Source organism: Anomaloglossus baeobatrachus, unplaced genomic scaffold (assembly GCF_048569485.1).
Source record: "Anomaloglossus baeobatrachus isolate aAnoBae1 unplaced genomic scaffold, aAnoBae1.hap1 Scaffold_130, whole genome shotgun sequence".
NCBI classification, from domain to species: Eukaryota; Metazoa; Chordata; class Amphibia; order Anura; family Aromobatidae; genus Anomaloglossus; species Anomaloglossus baeobatrachus.
In genome coordinates, this window is record NW_027441900.1 from 130,191 (window position 1) to 147,668 (window position 17,478).

The following is a 17,478-nucleotide window of genomic DNA, read 5'->3' on the forward strand; positions in this document are numbered from 1 at the left end:
GTCACAGATTGGAGGGGGCGGGGCTGTGACTGCCTGACTGCTGCTTGTCACAGATTGGAGGGGGCGGGGCTGTGACTGCCTGACTGCTGCTTGTCACAGATTGGAGGGGGCGGGGCTGTGAGTCAGTGCTATGTGCGGCAGCAGGAGGAGCATTCTCAGTCTCCTGGATAAGATCAGAGTGACTACTGCCGGGAGGGAGGGGAGGGGCGGGGCAAGAGGGGACTGACTGTGGAAGGGAACTGGCAAAGAGCCGTTTACATTTCAATTGGCTCCCTGCCAGGAGCCGACTCATATGATTCACTATGAAGAGCCGGCTCTTAGAGCCGGCTCGTTCAGGAGCTACCCATCACTAGATTGATGGTGGGCGGGGCCAGAATGGAGCTACCAGAGCCCGGCCGATGGTTCAGTGCACAGTTACTAGGGCATAGAAAGAATGGTGGAGGCGATGCTACTGCCCTCTGTGACTGACGGAGGAGCAGCCAGAGCAGACTATCAAGGCTGGGGAGGGGGAGGAGGGGGGGGGTGAGTGAGGAGGTGCGCGCTGCTTCCACTGGGCCTTAGATGCAGGCAGGCACGCTGACCTCCTGCTGGCATGAATGGGAGCAGGAACAGGAGGTGAACCATCAGGAGGGACGGGACACCGGCCAGAGATCTGGGATGACAGCCATGCTTCCTCATCCCTCCTGATAGTCCGGGATGGCAGCGGTTAGATCGACTGCCTACTCACTCTCTCCAGGTGCACAGCGGGGACAGCTGCCTCCGGGTCCCACAGAGTGGGGAGAGATCGGAAAAGGCAGGGAATGAGATTATCAAGGGGAAAAGCAGGAAGAGAGAAGAATTATTGGATGCAACAAACGGGGAGGAGTTACATGGGACGACCAGATTAACCCCTTATTACCGGGCACAGCAGTCAAGGGGCACCCAGTCAAATACTGGAATGCTCCACATATCCAAAACACATTCTCACTTCATGGAAAGCTTCAGAATGTGACGTGAGGTGTGAAACTGGCTTCAGCAGCGTCACTATGTGCAGAGTATCCGATATGCCACATTCATTGCAGTCAATGGACGGGGGAATTCCGCAGCAGATTCCTTCTCTAAATCCGCCTGGATGCAGAGGCCACATCTGACGCTGCAGATTTGCTGCAGACTGTTTGCAGCAGACACAGCCCACAGCGAACTCGCCACGTGTGAAGGGGGCTCTACAATGTGGCGCTGAGGATTAGGATCTTGTTGCTATTTTGAATGTTCATTTTGTGTTTGTTAAAGTTTTTACAGCAAATAATATAAAATCTGGATATTCTGGAAACTATTCTGTTTTATGTCATAAATTGGCACGTGTAGATTTCTACTAAAAGGTGCAATCATGGGTTAAAACATACCAGAATTTGGCTTCAAATTTAAAGCCAAAGGTAATAGGAAATGAAGAGCCGTTTTCAGAGCCAAAAGCCCCGGCTCACCAAAAAACCGCATTTTACCCATCACTACTGCATACACTGAGGAGCTGATCATGTGACCCCTGACTCCTCCCCTCCATGTGACATCATCACAGGTCCTGTAAGCACAGAGCAGCCATATATCTAGTGTGCGGCTCTGCAGGTGGAGGTAGGTGCAGGGTATTATATATCTAGTGTGCGGCTCTGCAGGTGGAGGTAGGTGCAGGGTATTATATATCTAGTGTGCGGCTCTGCAGGAGGAGGTAGGTGCAGGGTATTATATATCTAGTGTGCGGCTCTGCAGGTGGAGGTAGGTGCAGGGTATTATATATCTAGTGTGCGGCTCTGCAGGTGGAGGTAGGTGCAGGGTATTATATATCTAGTGTGCGGCTCTGCAGGTGGAGGTAGGTGCAGGGTATTATATATCTAGTGTGCGGCTCTGCAGGTGGAGGTAGGTGCAGGGTATTATATATCTAGTGTGCGGCTCTGCAGGTGGAGGTAGGTGCAGGGTATTATATATCTAGTGTGCGGCTCTGCAGGAGGAGGTAGGTGCAGGGTATTATATATCTAGTGTGCGGCTCTGCAGGTGGAGGTAGGTGCAGGGTATTATATATCTAGTGTGCGGCTCTGCAGGTGGAGGTAGGTGCAGGGTATTATATATCTAGTGTGCGGCTCTGCAGGAGGAGGTAGGTGCAGGGTATTATATATCTAGTGTGCGGCTCTGCAGGTGGAGGTAGGTGCAGGGTATTATATATCTAGTGTGCGGCTCTGCAGGTGGAGGTAGGTGCAGGGTATTATATATCTAGTGTGCGGCTCTGCAGGTGGAGGTAGGTGCAGGGTATTATATATCTAGTGTGCGGCTCTGCAGGTGGAGGTAGGTGCAGGGTATTATATATCTAGTGTGCGGCTCTGCAGGAGGAGGTAGGTGCAGGGTATTATATATCTAGTGTGCGGCTCTGCAGGTGGAGGTAGGTGCAGGGTATTATATATCTAGTGTGCGGCTCTGCAGGTGGAGGTAGGTGCAGGGTATTATATATCTAGTGTGCGGCTCTGCAGGTGGAGGTAGGTGCAGGGTATTATATATCTAGTGTGCGGCTCTGCAGGTGGAGGTAGGTGCAGGGTATTATATATCTAGTGTGCGGCTCTGCAGGTGGAGGTAGGTGCAGGGTATTATATATCTGGTGTGCGGCTCTGCAGGTGGAGGTAGGTGCAGGGTATTATATATCTAGTGTGCGGCTCTGCAGGAGGAGGTAGGTGCAGGGTATTATATATCTAGTGTGCGGCTCTGCAGGTGGAGGTAGGTGCAGGTTATTATATATCTAGTGTGCGGCTCTGCAGGTGGAGGTAGGTGCAGGGTATTATATATCTAGTGTGCGGCTCTGCAGGTGGAGGTAGGTGCAGGGTATTATATATCTAGTGTGCGGCTCTGCAGGTGGAGGTAGGTGCAGGGTATTATATATCTAGTGTGCGGCTCTGCAGGTGGAGGTAGGTGCAGGGTATTATATATCTAGTGTGCGGCTCTGCAGGTGGAGGTAGGTGCAGGGTATTATATATCTAGTGTGCGGCTCTGCAGGTGGAGGTAGGTGCAGGGTATTATATATCTAGTGTGCGGCTCTGCAGGTGGAGGTAGGTGCAGGGTCTCTGTTATTTTGGGGTCATCATTATCATTAACCCCTTCATTTCTCAACTATTTTTAACTTTAACCAGTTCAGGACCAGTTTCCTGCTCTTCCTGACCGGCTCATTTACATTCAGTTTAACCCCTTAAAGGGGTTAACCGGCTTCTTTGACATTTTTTTTTATTTCCCTATTGGGCTACATTGGGGCAGGTAAGTAGATAGTGACCACTTACCTGCACTGCTGTCAGCCCCTCTCCCCCGGCTCAGAGCGGTCATGTGACCGCTCCTGCCGTGATTTTGCTGCTTCCGGTCATTTCATGTCAACATGGGCAGGGCCATGTTGACATGCAAATGTGGAACAGCATGTCGCCTCCCTGCTGGGTGTCTACAGTGCGAGGAGTCACCGCCCCCTTCCCTGCACCCTCCCACACATTCCCCCGCACCTCTTTTACTCTCCAGTAACCTCCCCCTGCACTGCTGTGGGGGTCCGTGACCTGGGGGCGGGGCCTGGCGCCGGCGGCTGCCGTGGTGTCTGCGCCAGCACCGGGCCCCTGCTCAGGATCACACATTCAAATGTACCAGCATCACAGATCACAGATGCCGGTACATTTGAAAGTGCTGATGAGAAGCAGCGCAGCTTCTCATCACTGTCCCTCCGGCTGTCTGTGCTCTCTGCAGCACAGCGGTGAGGTCACCACTGTGCTGAAGAGAGCACAGACAGCTGGCGAACGTGCAGGAGCGGCGGGGACCGAGGACAGGTGAGTATGTACTCCACATGTGTTCCCGATGGGGATGGGGGGGGTTTGGAGAGCCATATGTGTGCGTGTGCAGAGCCATATGTGTGCGTTGCAGAGCCATATGTGTGCGTGTGCAGAGCCATATGTGTGCGTGTGCGGTGCAGAGCCATATGTGTGTGTGTGCGGTACAGAGCCATATGTGTGCGTGTGCAGAGCCATATGTGTGCGTGTGCGGTGCAGAGCCATAAGTGTGCGTGTGCAGAGCCATGTGTGTGCGTGTGCGGTGCAGAGCCATATGTGTGTGTGCGGTACAGAGCCATATGTGTGCGGTGCAGAGCCATATGTGTGCGTGTGCGGTACAGAGCCATATGTGTGCGTGTGCGGTGCAGAGCCATATGTGTGCGTGTGCAGAGCCATATGTGTGCGGTGCAGAGCCATATGTGTGCGGTGCAGAGCCATATGTGTGCGGTGCAGAGCCATATGTGTGCGGTGCAGAGCCATATGTGTGCGGTGCAGAGCCATATGTGTGCGTGTGCGGTGCAGAGCCATATGTGTGCGGTACAGAGCCATATGTGTGCGGTGCAGAGCCATATGTGTGCGTGTGCGGTGCAGAGCCATATGTGTGCGGTGCAGAGCCATATGTGTGCGGTACAGAGCCATATATGTGCGGTGCAGAGCCATATGTGTGCGGTACAGAGCCATATGTGTGCGGTGCAGAGCCATATGTGTGCAGTGCAGAGCCATATGTGCGTGTGCGGTGCAGAGCCATATGTGTGCGTGGGCAGAGCCATATGTGTGCGTGTGCGGTACAGAGCCATATGTGTGCGTGTGCGGTACAGAGCCATATGTGTGTGGTGCAGAGCCAAATGTGTGCGTGTGCGGTGCAGAGCCATATGTGTGCGGTACAGAGCCATATATGTGCGGTGCAGAGCCATATGTGTGCGTGTGCGGTGCAGAGCCATATGTGTGCGTGTGCGTATGCAGAGCCATATGTGTGCGTGTGCGGTGCAGAGCCATATGTGTGCGTGTGCGGTGCAGAGCCATATGTGTGCGGTACAGAGCCATATGTGTGCGGTGCAGAGCCATATGTGTGCGTGTGCGGTGCAGAGCCATATGTGTGCGGTGCAGAGCCATATGTGTGCGGTGCAGAGCCATATGTGTGCGTGTGCGGTGCAGAGCCATATGTGTGCGTGTGCGGTGCAGAGCCATATGTGTGCGGTACAGAGCCATATGTGTGCGGTGCAGAGCCATATGTGTGCGTGTGCGGTGCAGAGCCATATGTGTGTGGTGCAGAGCCCGATGTGGGGTTGTTATTTGCAATGCTGTAATGATACCAGGTCAGGTGCTGGGGCAGAATATACTGACATGGAATGTGTGTGCAGGGGGCGGGCAGGGGGCGAGGCTGGACACTGGGGTGGGTGGTGACAGCTCTGACTGAGGTTTTGCACAGGAAGTGGTCATGTTTGTTGGAGCTGAATGTAAACAAGAGCTGCAGAGAATAAAGGGATAATTCAAGAGGAACAAAAGTTAGAAAACAAAAAATAACAATGTATTTGTGATTTATATGACAATACAGCACAGATAAACTCAAACATTTTTGTTAAGCTAATGTCGGACAACTCCTTTAAGAATGGAGCCAGTTTTGTACTTCATGACTCGGCCATTTTCTACAATTCTGACGAGTGTCACTTTGACAAGTTTCGAGAGGTAACGCCAAAAAGTGGACGCCGCAGTTTATTACCCACTTTCTCATGAGCGCGGTGACACCCCATATGTGGTCAGAAACCTCTGTTTGGACAAATGGAAGGGCTCGGAATGAAAGGAGCAATATTAGAATTGTGTTAAGCAAATTTGGCTGAAATAGATTGCGGGCACCATGTAGCATTTGTAGGGCCCCTAAAATAACTAAACAGCAGAAACCCCCACAAGTGACCACATTCTGGATACTTGACCCCTCGAGGAATTTCTCTAGATGATTTGTGAGCACCTGGAACCCCCGGAGGCTTCATAGAATTTTATAACGTTGAGTCGTGAAAATAAAAAAAATACATTTTTACCACAAAATTGTTACTTCATCCAGATAGCTTTTACAGTGGAACCTTGGTTAATGAGAACAATCCATTCTGGGAGTGTGCTTGTTAACCAAGTTACTCGTTCAGCAAAGCAAGATTTCCCATAGGAAATCATCGCAATGCAGACAATTCATCCCACAACTTGTTAAATGTCACATCCTGGTCCCCTAGTGTGCCATTCCACACACTTACAAACACACACACACACACACACATATTATACTCACCTTACCTTCCATTCCATCGCTGGCCTCCTGGATCTTGCAATTCGCAGGTACAGGCTGTGTATCGGGTAACCATCGCGACAAGGGAGGAACTTCCGCTGCCAGAGCGCTGATGTCAAAGGCAGGAGCCGCTTGCCTCTGACTGGTCAGCGCGTTGCCTTTGAGTAGCGGCTGACAGCGGAAGTTCATCCCTCGTCACGATGGTTACCCGATACACATCCTGTAGCGGCGAACTACAAGAACCATGAGGCTGGCGATGCAACGGAAGGTAAGGTGAGCATAATATGTGTGTGTGCATGCGTGTTTGTGTGTGTTTGTTTGTGTTTGTGCAGACGGCAAGAGCGGGTTGGATGTACGGAAACGGAAGTGTGCGCTGTGAGTATTTTGCTTGTAAGGCAAAGCTTGCTTGTAAACTGAGTTACAAATGTACAGCAAGCTTTGCTCATTAAGCAAAGTACTCGCTAACTGGGTTACTTGTTCAGCGAGGTTCCACTGTATTCACAAGGGTAACAGGAAAAATGCAGCATAAAATTTATTGTGCAATATTTCCTGAGTATGCAGATACCTCATATGTGATGGAAATCAACTGTTTTGGAACATGGCAGGGTTCGGAAGGGAAGAGGCGCCATTTGACTGTAAAATTTGCTGAATCATTAGAAAACTCCATGTCGCGTTTGGAGAGCCCTTGAGATACCTATACATTAGAGCTCCACATATGTGACCCCATTCTAAAAACTAAACCCCTCAAGGATTTTATCCAGGGGTATATTGAGCATTTTGAACCCACAGGTACTTCACAGAATTTGATAACCTTAGCTCATCATATTGAAAATTTTAATTTTTTTTTAACAAAAATATTGCTTCAGCACCAAATTTCTCACTTTTTCAAGAGGACACACCAAAAAGTGGACCCCACAGTTTGTTATACAAATATTTAAGAGCTCAGTGATACCCCACATGTGGCCAGAAAATCTCTGTTTGGACAAACAGGAGGGCTCGGAAGAGAAGCAGCACTATGTGAATTTTGGAAAAGTTGAAATAAATTGCGGGCACCATGTTGCATTTGCAGGGCCCCTAAGGTACCTATACAGCAGAAACCCCTACAAGTGACCCCATTTTGGACACTAGACCATTCAAGAATTTTATTCAGGGGTATAGTGAGCAGGTAGATCACAAAAATGTTGCTATAGTGCCAAATTTCTCACTTTTAGGCTGTGTCCCCACGATTCGTTGAAATAAATAAAATAAATCTTTATTTTTATTTAGCGCTAACATATTCCGCAGCACTTTACATACATCAGGAACACTGTCCCCATTGGGGCTCACAATCTAAATTCCCTATCTGTATGACTTTGAAGTGTGGAAGGAAACCGGAGTACCCGGAGGAAACCCACGCAAACATGGGGAGAACATACAAACTCCTTACAGATGTTGTCAATGGTGGGATTCGAACCCAGGACCCCAGCGTTGCAAGACTGCAGTGCTAACCACTGAGCCACCTTGCCGCCCATACACTGCATCTAGGACGCAGTGTCAGCCATTCTGCGCAGATGCCAGTGTTGTGCACACGAGAATGCAGCTGTTCGTGCCCACAATCCGGGTTCAGGCCACTGCGGACTTTATTCTCCCTGCGAAGAACACTCTCATCTCCACAGCATAAATTGACATCCTGTGTCTCAGGAAGCCGCACCGCTGGTCAGTTTATGCTGCAGAGAAAAGAAGCACAGTGCTCAGGAGATTTCTAAACATCCCGCTACTGCGCTTGTACTGCACATCATCGCAGTCAAAACACTCTGCGGCCAAACTGCTGCAAGTCCTGATCGTGGGCACATAGCCTAATAAGCTGGGATGGATGGATGGATGGCTAGATAAATAGATGTCAAACACATATATAATGTCCCATCCCCCTTCATGTTCTAAGCTGACACTCTTTAGTAACTTTCATGTGGCACTAAATGGTGTTTAACCTTGTATTTAGCCCCCCCCCCAAAAAAAAAACAAAACAAACAGCTAGGGTAAAGCAGACAGCTGTAGCCTGCAGACAAGCGCTGGCAGCTTCATCTTGGCTGGTAATCCAAAATGGAGGTGTCTCCATGCTGTTTTTTTTTTAATTACTTATAAATAATTAAAAAAAAAAGTGGGGTTCCCCCAAATTGGATTACCAACCAAGGTAAAGTGGACAGCTGTGGTCTGGTATTCTCAGGGTGGAAAAACGCATGGTTATTTGGCCCTTTCCAGCCTAAAAATAGCAGGCCGCAGCCGCCCAGAAGTGGCGCATCCGTTAGATGCGCTAATCCTGACACTTCGCACGTCTCTTCCCGTTGCCCTGGTGTGGTGGCAAATGGGGTAATAAATGGGGTTGTTGGGGTTAGGGTTAATGATGTCAATGGCGTCTTTTAGATACCCGACAGCACAAACCTAGTCAGTAGTAAAAAAAAAAAGATTCTCTCACATTCCCTCCATCAATTTTTTGAAAAGAGAAAAAAATCTGGTCCACCATAATCCATTTTGGAGGTCCCACGACGACTCTGGACCTTCCTCAATATGGGGGCACACTCAGAGAACGTATCCCCCATTTTCTGGAAGTGCAAACCCTCCATGTGAGGAGTGTGGTTGTAGAGATGCTGCACTCACACTCCTCGGGTCCACAGCACAGCAGTGTGAGCTGCAGTAAGCTCAGTGTCACTACTAGCAGGGAGCCGGCTCAGAGCCACTCTGCACATGTGGCCAGGATCTTCTGAGAAGATAGAGGAGGGATCGTGGGGGATTGTCACTGCAGGAGGTAAGTGGAAACCGGGGACTGACAGGGGGTGACCTGGCAGAACCTGGGGAGAACTTTGATGTCGCATCTAACATGTCAGATGCGACAGAACTCAGAGGAGGATGAGCGCAGCGTGCACGTTGGCCATTTTAGATGAGCGGGTGGGACTGGAGGGGCACTTTGGCCACACCGGAGAACCGAGGGAGGTGACTTATCTCCCTACTGACATGATTGACTATGCCAGGTGGAAGATAAATCATTTTTTTCGGCCTCAATCGTGATCTTCAGGGTTTGCGTTATCCCCGGTAGCTGAAACCATGGAGATTTTCCGATGCTGGGGGGCGGTATACACGTTATTTCTTGCTGCCGTTTTAAAACTGCGGATCAGAATAAGTACCTTTCTCTGCCGCCGTTTTAATCCGGAAGGCTATGTGTCCACGGGAGAATGTTGCTGCGGATTTTTCTGCATCAAAATCCGCGGCTTTCCCGCAAAATCCGCACCTTTCCCGCAAAATCCGCACCTTTTCAAAGGTGCGGAATTGCCGCGGATTTTGGTGCGGATTTTTTTTTTTTCCCAATTCTAAAGCCAAAATCCGGATCAAAATTCGCAACAATAATTGACATGTTGCAGATTTTTCCGGATCAAAATCCTCACCAATTCCGCCGCGGAAAAATCCGCAGCATGGGCACAGCATTTCCAAAAAGCCATAGAAATGGCTGGGAAGTGCCGCTGCTGCAGATTTTCGGGAAATCCGCGGCTTTTCCGTGAGAAATCCGCGGCAAAATCCGCGCATTTTCCGCAGCGTGGGCACATAGCCTTAGGCTGTCATAAAGGGGTTAAAGATCTGTGAAAATCTTATTCCTTGTTCGGACGTTCAACTAAATGTTGCATCTTTTCCTGTGATTTCCTCGGCTTCATTTTCTGTCGTCGTCTTTATTGTTTCTTTGCTTTCATGATGAGGCTGAAGTCGGTTTCTTATTCAGCAATTTTTTTTATTTTTTTTTTAACATTTTTTAGCAACAAAAAAAAAACATGACAACAATATAATCCCCTGCAGTGCGGAGCCCGGATGTGAATACACTGAAAAGCAACAAAAATGATAAAACTGGCACAAAAATGGGCATCAAAGTGGCTCCGAAGAGCGTTATAGAAAGGGTTAAATGTCTTTGGGCCACTGATCTATATAGGTAAAACCATAATAATGTGAGAATAGACTGAAATCAGAGAACAATGGCGGCTTTCCCTTTGTGATTACAAATGAATGCCAGAAATCAATTTACATCAGCCGGAAGAGAACTTTACAGAACACCAGCTACTTATGTAAATCTGGGTGAATTGGCTATTTACTCACTTTGGTGCCAGTTCTGATGCCCAGAACCCATTTGGGCCGGGCTGGAGTGACCTGAATCTGATGCGAGACATCACTATATAATGGAGGTTTCAGATTAGTGACCCAAGGTCATTTAACCCTTTCATAAACACCCTTCGGTGCCCACTTTGATGCCCATTTTTGTGCCAGTTTTATAGTTTTTGTAGCTGCTGATAGGTGTCTTCACATCCGGGCTCCTCGCTGTATTGTACTTTATTATTGTGATTTTTTTCGTTTGTTGTTAAACCTGTAAAGAGAAAAAAATCCAAATAAGAAACAATCTTCAGCCCCGAATAAGAAACTGACCAATAAGAAACCAACTTCAGCATCGAGTTTTTATTGCTGATGTCAAGCGATATTGGTGGGAAAATAAGGGAAATGTCTGTTATTACCACATATATACCCTGCCCCCGCAGTGACTGACAGCCGCTCAGCATTAGAACCTGCTGTCAGTCAGTGCTAAGAGCGCGTATACAACCACTGATTACTGTATACTGAGCAGTGACTAAAACGTCATCAGGGCCATCCCTATGACTGAAAGCCAGACACTGTCATATTATGTCTATGACCTCATGTAAATATGTCTTAGCTATTTTGTAACACTTATTATTTTGTATATATGGCTGATTTGTACCTGGTCTGGGCTAAAAACAGAGATTTGGATTCACAGTGGTATTTTCCTATTTTTCACATATTCCAATGAGGGGGGGTCAGTTCCGTATTTAAGTATTTTTAATTTCCTTCTTAGCAGTGACCACATGACCTCTGTGTGCGGGGAAGGGGCACAGTCAGCTCTTTCTACCTTGAAAATAAGACCTACCCGGAAAATAAGCCCTAGTAGGATTTTTGGGGCTTTTTTTGACTATACTGTAATTGAAATATAAACCCTACTCTAAAAATAAGCCTTAAGCCTGCTTTACACGTTTCAATTAAACGTGCGACGCATTTGCGATCGCACCCGCCCTCATCGTTTGTGCGGTACGGGCAATTTGTTGCCTGTGTCGCACAATGCTGTAACCCCCGTCACACGTGTGACGACATGGACTCTCATGGGTTAAAGATTCTTAAAATCCAGCCAGACAGCATGATAGATTGTTTATAGATGGGGGAGAAGTCCCTCATTGTTTTTACAAGACTCTTGTTGACTCAATGTAATTGTGTTGGCCACTGAAAGCTAGACCTATTGTTCTCCAGACATTTCCAGTAACCATTGTATTGTAGTTGTGTATTGCTAATGTGATTACCTTAGTAGCCATTGTCTAGTGGGTGACTCCTAGATTACATGTACACCCTCAGTCTTTCTATGCGCATCATTTAAATGAACATTATCCATGCAGCTTGAAATTCATCCAATGGGAGAAGCAATCTTGTCCAACCAATCGATGAGGACGCAGTGTATCCTAAGGGAAAGTTATGGCTATAAAAGGGACTTCTTTAAGCCACCAGGGTTAATGAAGGTTGATGGATCCAGTCTAAGCTCTTTGGAGCTGACTAGAGGATCAGGATATCTTATGGCTTCAATCTTGGGACTCCGGACCCGGTTGGAGACCATATCCACAGCCTAGGGATTTCGACTCCGGCTGCCAGGATTTTAACATCAAACCAGGACTACCTAAGGAGGACACTCAGGTTGGGACAGTTCAGTCACCTGTTACAGACTTTGCAGACCTCAGACAGCTTGGAACCTGTGAGGCATGGACATTCTAAATCCCTGGTGAGCCAGCGGAAGGGTGAGACTCTGTTGCCTGTTACATTTGTGTGTTTTGCTGGTTATGTGTTATGTGCCGTTAATTGTTTGGGGATCCAGTAAAGTCTAATTATTGTGGTTCCCTCACCCTGTGTTGTCTGAGTAGTGTTACGCCCACGGTTAAGGAGGCCGGCGTTCAGTTGGGATGAGCCCTGAGCCACGCTGTCTTTCTAAAGGCGGTGGGTTTTAGTGGACGAGAGCACCCACTGAGCCCCGTGTCTCCACAACACGTACTTACCTTCCATACGACCTCTCTGTAGGTGGCGAACATGCACTTCCTGAAGGGGGAGGGACGTTCAGCGTCACAGCGACGTCACACAGGGGCCGTCAAATAGAAGCGGAGGGGCAGAGATGAGCAGGAAGTAAACATCCCGCCCACCTCCTTCCTTCAGCATTGCCGGCGGCCGCAGGTAAGCTGTCTTCATCGCTCATAGGGTGTCACACGGAGCCATGTGTGCTGCCTCGGGAACATTGAACAACCAGACGTTCAAATTTTAGAAAATGAACGACGTGTATGCGATCAACGTTTTTGCGTACAATCGCAGTCGCACGTAGGTGTCACACGCAATTACAACACTAACGATGCCGGATGTGCGTCACTTACGATGTGACCCCGCCGACACATCGTTAGATATATTGTAGCGTGTACAGCCCGCTTTAGTAGCGTTTCCATAGGGAAGTGTCCAAACCTCTAAAAAAGTTAAAGAATACAGCAGGACTCTTCATCAAAGAAAGCAGATACCCCCAAAAGAAAGCAGACCGACCACCCCAAAACAAAAATCGAACTTACCAGACCCCAAACAATTACAGATGGCAAGTACCGATGGTGGATGGGCTCTCACACAGAGATCTGTGTCGCTGTCGGGTCCCTCACCGTTCCAGCTGCATTGCACCGCAGAGCTGTGTATACAGTGACAGAGAAGGCAGAGGCAGTAATAAACCGTCGGTGCCTTATGTAAAGATGGACGGATTTCCTCTCCTGTGCAAAATGTTTGCGTATAGATGCTCTGCTATGTAATGACATTGTAGAACATCACTTCAGAGTAGGAGTCAGATGATCCCCATGTTTAACCCCTTCACCCCCGGCCGATTTTTTTGGGGAGTTTTATTGTTTTTTTCGCTCCCCTTCTTCTGAGAGACGTAACTTTTTTTATTTTTCAGTCAATTTTGCCATGTGGGGCTTGTTTTTTTGCGGAACAAGTTTTACTCCTGAAACCATGAGTTTTACCATATAATTTACTGGGACACGGCAAAAAAATTCCAAATGCAGAAAAATTACAAAAAAAGTGTGATTGCACGATTGTTTTTGAGATATTTTATTCTCTGTGTGTTCACTACATAGAAAATCTGATGTGTCGCTGTGATGCCTGAGATCGGTACAAGGTCGTAGACATCAAACATGGATAGGTTTACTTTTATCTAAGGGGTTAAAAAAATCAGAAGTTTCTGTAAAAAAAACTGGCGCACATTTTGTGCCATTTTCCGCAACCCATAGCATTCTCAAGATCTATGGCCCAGTGACGGCTTATTTTTTGTGTCTCAAGCAGAAGTTTTTAATGGTACCGTTTTTTGCGCAGATACTACAGTTTGATCGCCTGTTATCGCATTTTGCGCAAAATTTACGGCGACCAAAATATGTAATTTTAGCATTTGGCATTCTTTTGGCACTATGTTGTTTATTAATTAGGTTAATTGATTTTATATTTTGTTAGATCAGGCATTTCTGAACGCGGCAATACCAAATGTGTGTATATTTTTAATTTTTTTAACCGTTTAATTGTCAATGGGGTGAAAGGAGCGTGATTTCAACTTATAGGTTTTGGGTTTTTTTTTTAATTTTTAAAAACTTTTTTTAACTTTTTTTTTATTTTACTAGTTGCCCTAGGGGGCTATAAGGATCAGCAGTCTGATTACTTATTTATTTCTCCCGATCAGAGCAGCACCGGTCAGATCAGGAAAAATACTCATGTCCTGTAACCTGCAGTACTCGGCTGCTTGTTACAGGACCTAAGTCATGTGAGCTACAGAAGTCATCATATTACCCTGTACTACCATGACAACCATCGGATCCACGTGATCAGGTCACGTGACTTCCAGTGGAGGCCTATGAGTAAAGTTTTATGGCAATTGCGATTATACTGAGGCTGTCACAGTTTGACAGCGCCATTTAAGGGGTTAATAGGCATGGGCAGATCGCGGATCTGCTGGTACCTGCTAGACACACATCTCAGCTGTACAAATCAGCTGAGGTGTGCGCCTATCTCTGCCGCCTGCCGGCAGCAGCGAGAGGGAATAAACACTATGACTGCTAGGACATCATTTTACTGCCCGCGGTCATTAAGGGGTTAAAGTCTACGAGCTCCAAAACCAGTTTAGAATATCTAAACTTTGTTATTTACATAATTTTTCTAGTTTAGGAGTGAAATATAATGTGGGCACATTTTGTAATTGGGCTGATTTTCACTATTTTGCTGCCTTCATACAAGAAATGGGTGGTAAATTGTGCGTCAGGGAGTGCACAGATCCGTACGTCATGTGTGGGCCCCTCTTCTTCCGTTAGAAACAAGAACACATCGAATCTTAATTCCATTGTCCTGTTCTTAACCGAAAAACTGGGAAATGTTTTGTTTTTGCTCTTTTGTATTTTCCTAGTCTTATTCCAGGAGCAATTACTCTTTTATTTTTCCATTCACATTGTCGTATGAAGGATTGTGGTTTTTTTTTTTATAAAGATACCGTATTTTTCGGACCATAAGATGCACTTTTTTCCCCCCAAATGTTGGGGGAAAGTGGGGGGGCGTTTTATGGTCTGAATATAGGGCTGCGGGGAATGAGGGGGCTGCGGTGGAGCGGGTCATCGGGGGCACGAGCAGGCTGTAGCAGCCTGCCATGACCATGTGGACCCGCTCATTAAATATGCACGCCCATCGTCTCGCCCATCATCTCTCAGCGCTGAAGCCGGAGCTGACAGGTGGGCGGGGTGATGGGCGAGGGATAAACAGCCGACCCGCATGATCACCCCTGGCAACTGCAGCCTGGAGTGATCATGTGCGGCTGTATTCACTGCCCCCGAACATCATCATCAGTGCGGGGGGCAGTGAATCAGTACACATTACTCACCGTTCCTCTGCAGCATCACGATCTGCTCCTGTCTGTGCCGGTCAGCTGACTTGCGTGGAGACTAGCGGCGTGCATAGCGATGACGTCATCGCTGTGCGCACGTGTCCACACGCAGCCGCCGGCACAGACAGGAGGAGATCGCGATGCTGCAGGGGAACGGGGACGGCTCCACTCAGCGGCACAGCCGCTGACATAGATGGTAAGAGGAGCGGTGCTGCAGGGAGTGAGGTGAGGTAAGGTCAGTATGAACGTTTATTTTTTTTGCCACAGGATGCGGCCATACACCAGGATGATGGGGGTATATGAGCAGGATAGGGGTTTATTATGAGCAGCATGGGGAGTATATGAGCAGCATGGGGAGTATATGAGCAGCATGGGGAGTATATGAGCAGGATAGGGGTTTATTATGAGCAGCATGGGGCATATATGAGCAGCATGGGGAGTATATGAGCAGCATGGGGAGTATATGAGCAGCGTGGGGAGTATATGAGCAGCGTGGGGAGTATATGAGCAGCGTGGGGAGTATATGAGCAGCGTGGGGAGTATATGAGCAGCGTGGGGAGTATATGAGCAGCGTGGGGAGTTTATGAGCAGCATAGGGAGTATATGAGCAGCATGGGGAGTATATGAGCAGCATGGGGAGTATATGAGCAGCATGGGGAGTATATGAGCAGCATGGGGAGTATATGAGCAGCATGGGGAGTATATGAGCAGCATGGAGAGTATATGAGCAGCATGGGGATATCACTCACAGGACCAGCAATCACAGGCAAAGCAGTGCTAAGCTTATAGCCGGCACTGATTCACTGGAAATGCAAGCTTTTAAGGCATCCAGGGTCTAGAAGTGAGGCTCGAGAGAAGGCTCCGCCCCCTAGCCATGTGGACAGGGAGGCGAACCATGACAGTACCCCCTTTTCAAGAAGGGGCCACCGGACCCCCAGGCTTCCCAGGATACGTCCGGTAGAAAGCCGCAATTAACCGATCGGCCCAAACGGATCGAGCCGGCACCCATGACCTGTCCTCCGGACCGTAAACCTTCCAATGGATCAGATACTGGAGGGAACGACGAACCCAACGAGAATCGATAATACACTGGATCTCGTACTCCTCCTCACCGTCCACCAATATCGGAGCTGGAGGAGTTTGAGAATCCACCACCGATGGAACAAATGGCTTAAGCAAGGAGGTATGAAATACGTTAGGAATACGCAAGGTCTGGGGCAGTTGCAACCGAAAGGCCACCGGGTTGATCACTTCGATGATCTCATAGGGACCTATAAACGTATGACCCAACTTAGCAGATGGAACCCTAAGCCTAATATTCCGAGTGGACAGCCACACTTTGTCCCCCACCCGAAAGGGGGGTCCCAGAGAATGGCGTTTGTCCGCTTGGCGTTTCTGGGACTGTTGAGCCGTCTCGATGCACCGTTGTACCTCCTTCCACACCTTCCCCAGATGCTGAACGACGGACTCGGCCCCTGGACACCCCGAATCCTCTCTAGAGAAGGTCCCGAAGTGAGGGTGAAACCCGTAATTACAGAAGAAAATAGTTCCTGTAGACTGATGGACTCTGCTATTGAATGCAAACTCCGCAAGGGGCAAAAACATACACCAATCCTCCTGCTGAGCAGAAACCAAGCACCGCAGGATTTGCTCAAGGGTCTGATTCGTCCTTTCTGTCTGCCCATTGGACTCGGGATGATAGGCGGACGAGAAGGACAACTCAATTCCCAACCGCCTGCACAAGGCCCTCCAAAACCGAGAAATGAATTGTACCCCCCTGTCAGACACAATATTCAGGGGCAACCCATGTAACCGAACCACCTGGTCAATAAAGTGGTTGGCAAGGGCCGCAGCATTAGGTAGACCGGAGAGGGGAACAAAATGTGCCTGTTTACTAAAACGATCCACCACCACCCAGATCACAGTCATACCATTTGAGACAGGGAGGTCCGTAATGAAATCCATGGACAAGTGGGTCCATGGTCTTTCAGGAACAGGTAATGGAACCAGTTCCCCGGCCGGCCGGTTACGACATACCTTAGCACGGGCACATGTAGCACAGTCAGACACAAACCGAGCAACATCTGAGTGAAGAGACGGCCACCAAAACAGTCGACCAACAGCCCTGTGAGTGGCTGTAACTCCAGGATGGCCACTAAGTACGGACTCATGGAACTCTTGAAGTACCCGTAACCGGAGGTGCAAAGGGTCAAACAGTTTAGTGTCTGGAGTGGAAGATGGCGCTGAGGACTGGGCCTCCCTGACCTCAGCCTCCAACTCGGATGACAAGGCAGCGACCACCACCCCTCGCGGAAGAATGGAGGAAGGAGGCTCTGGAGGTGACACCGGGTCCAAACTACGGGACAGTGCATCTGCCCTCACGTTTTTAG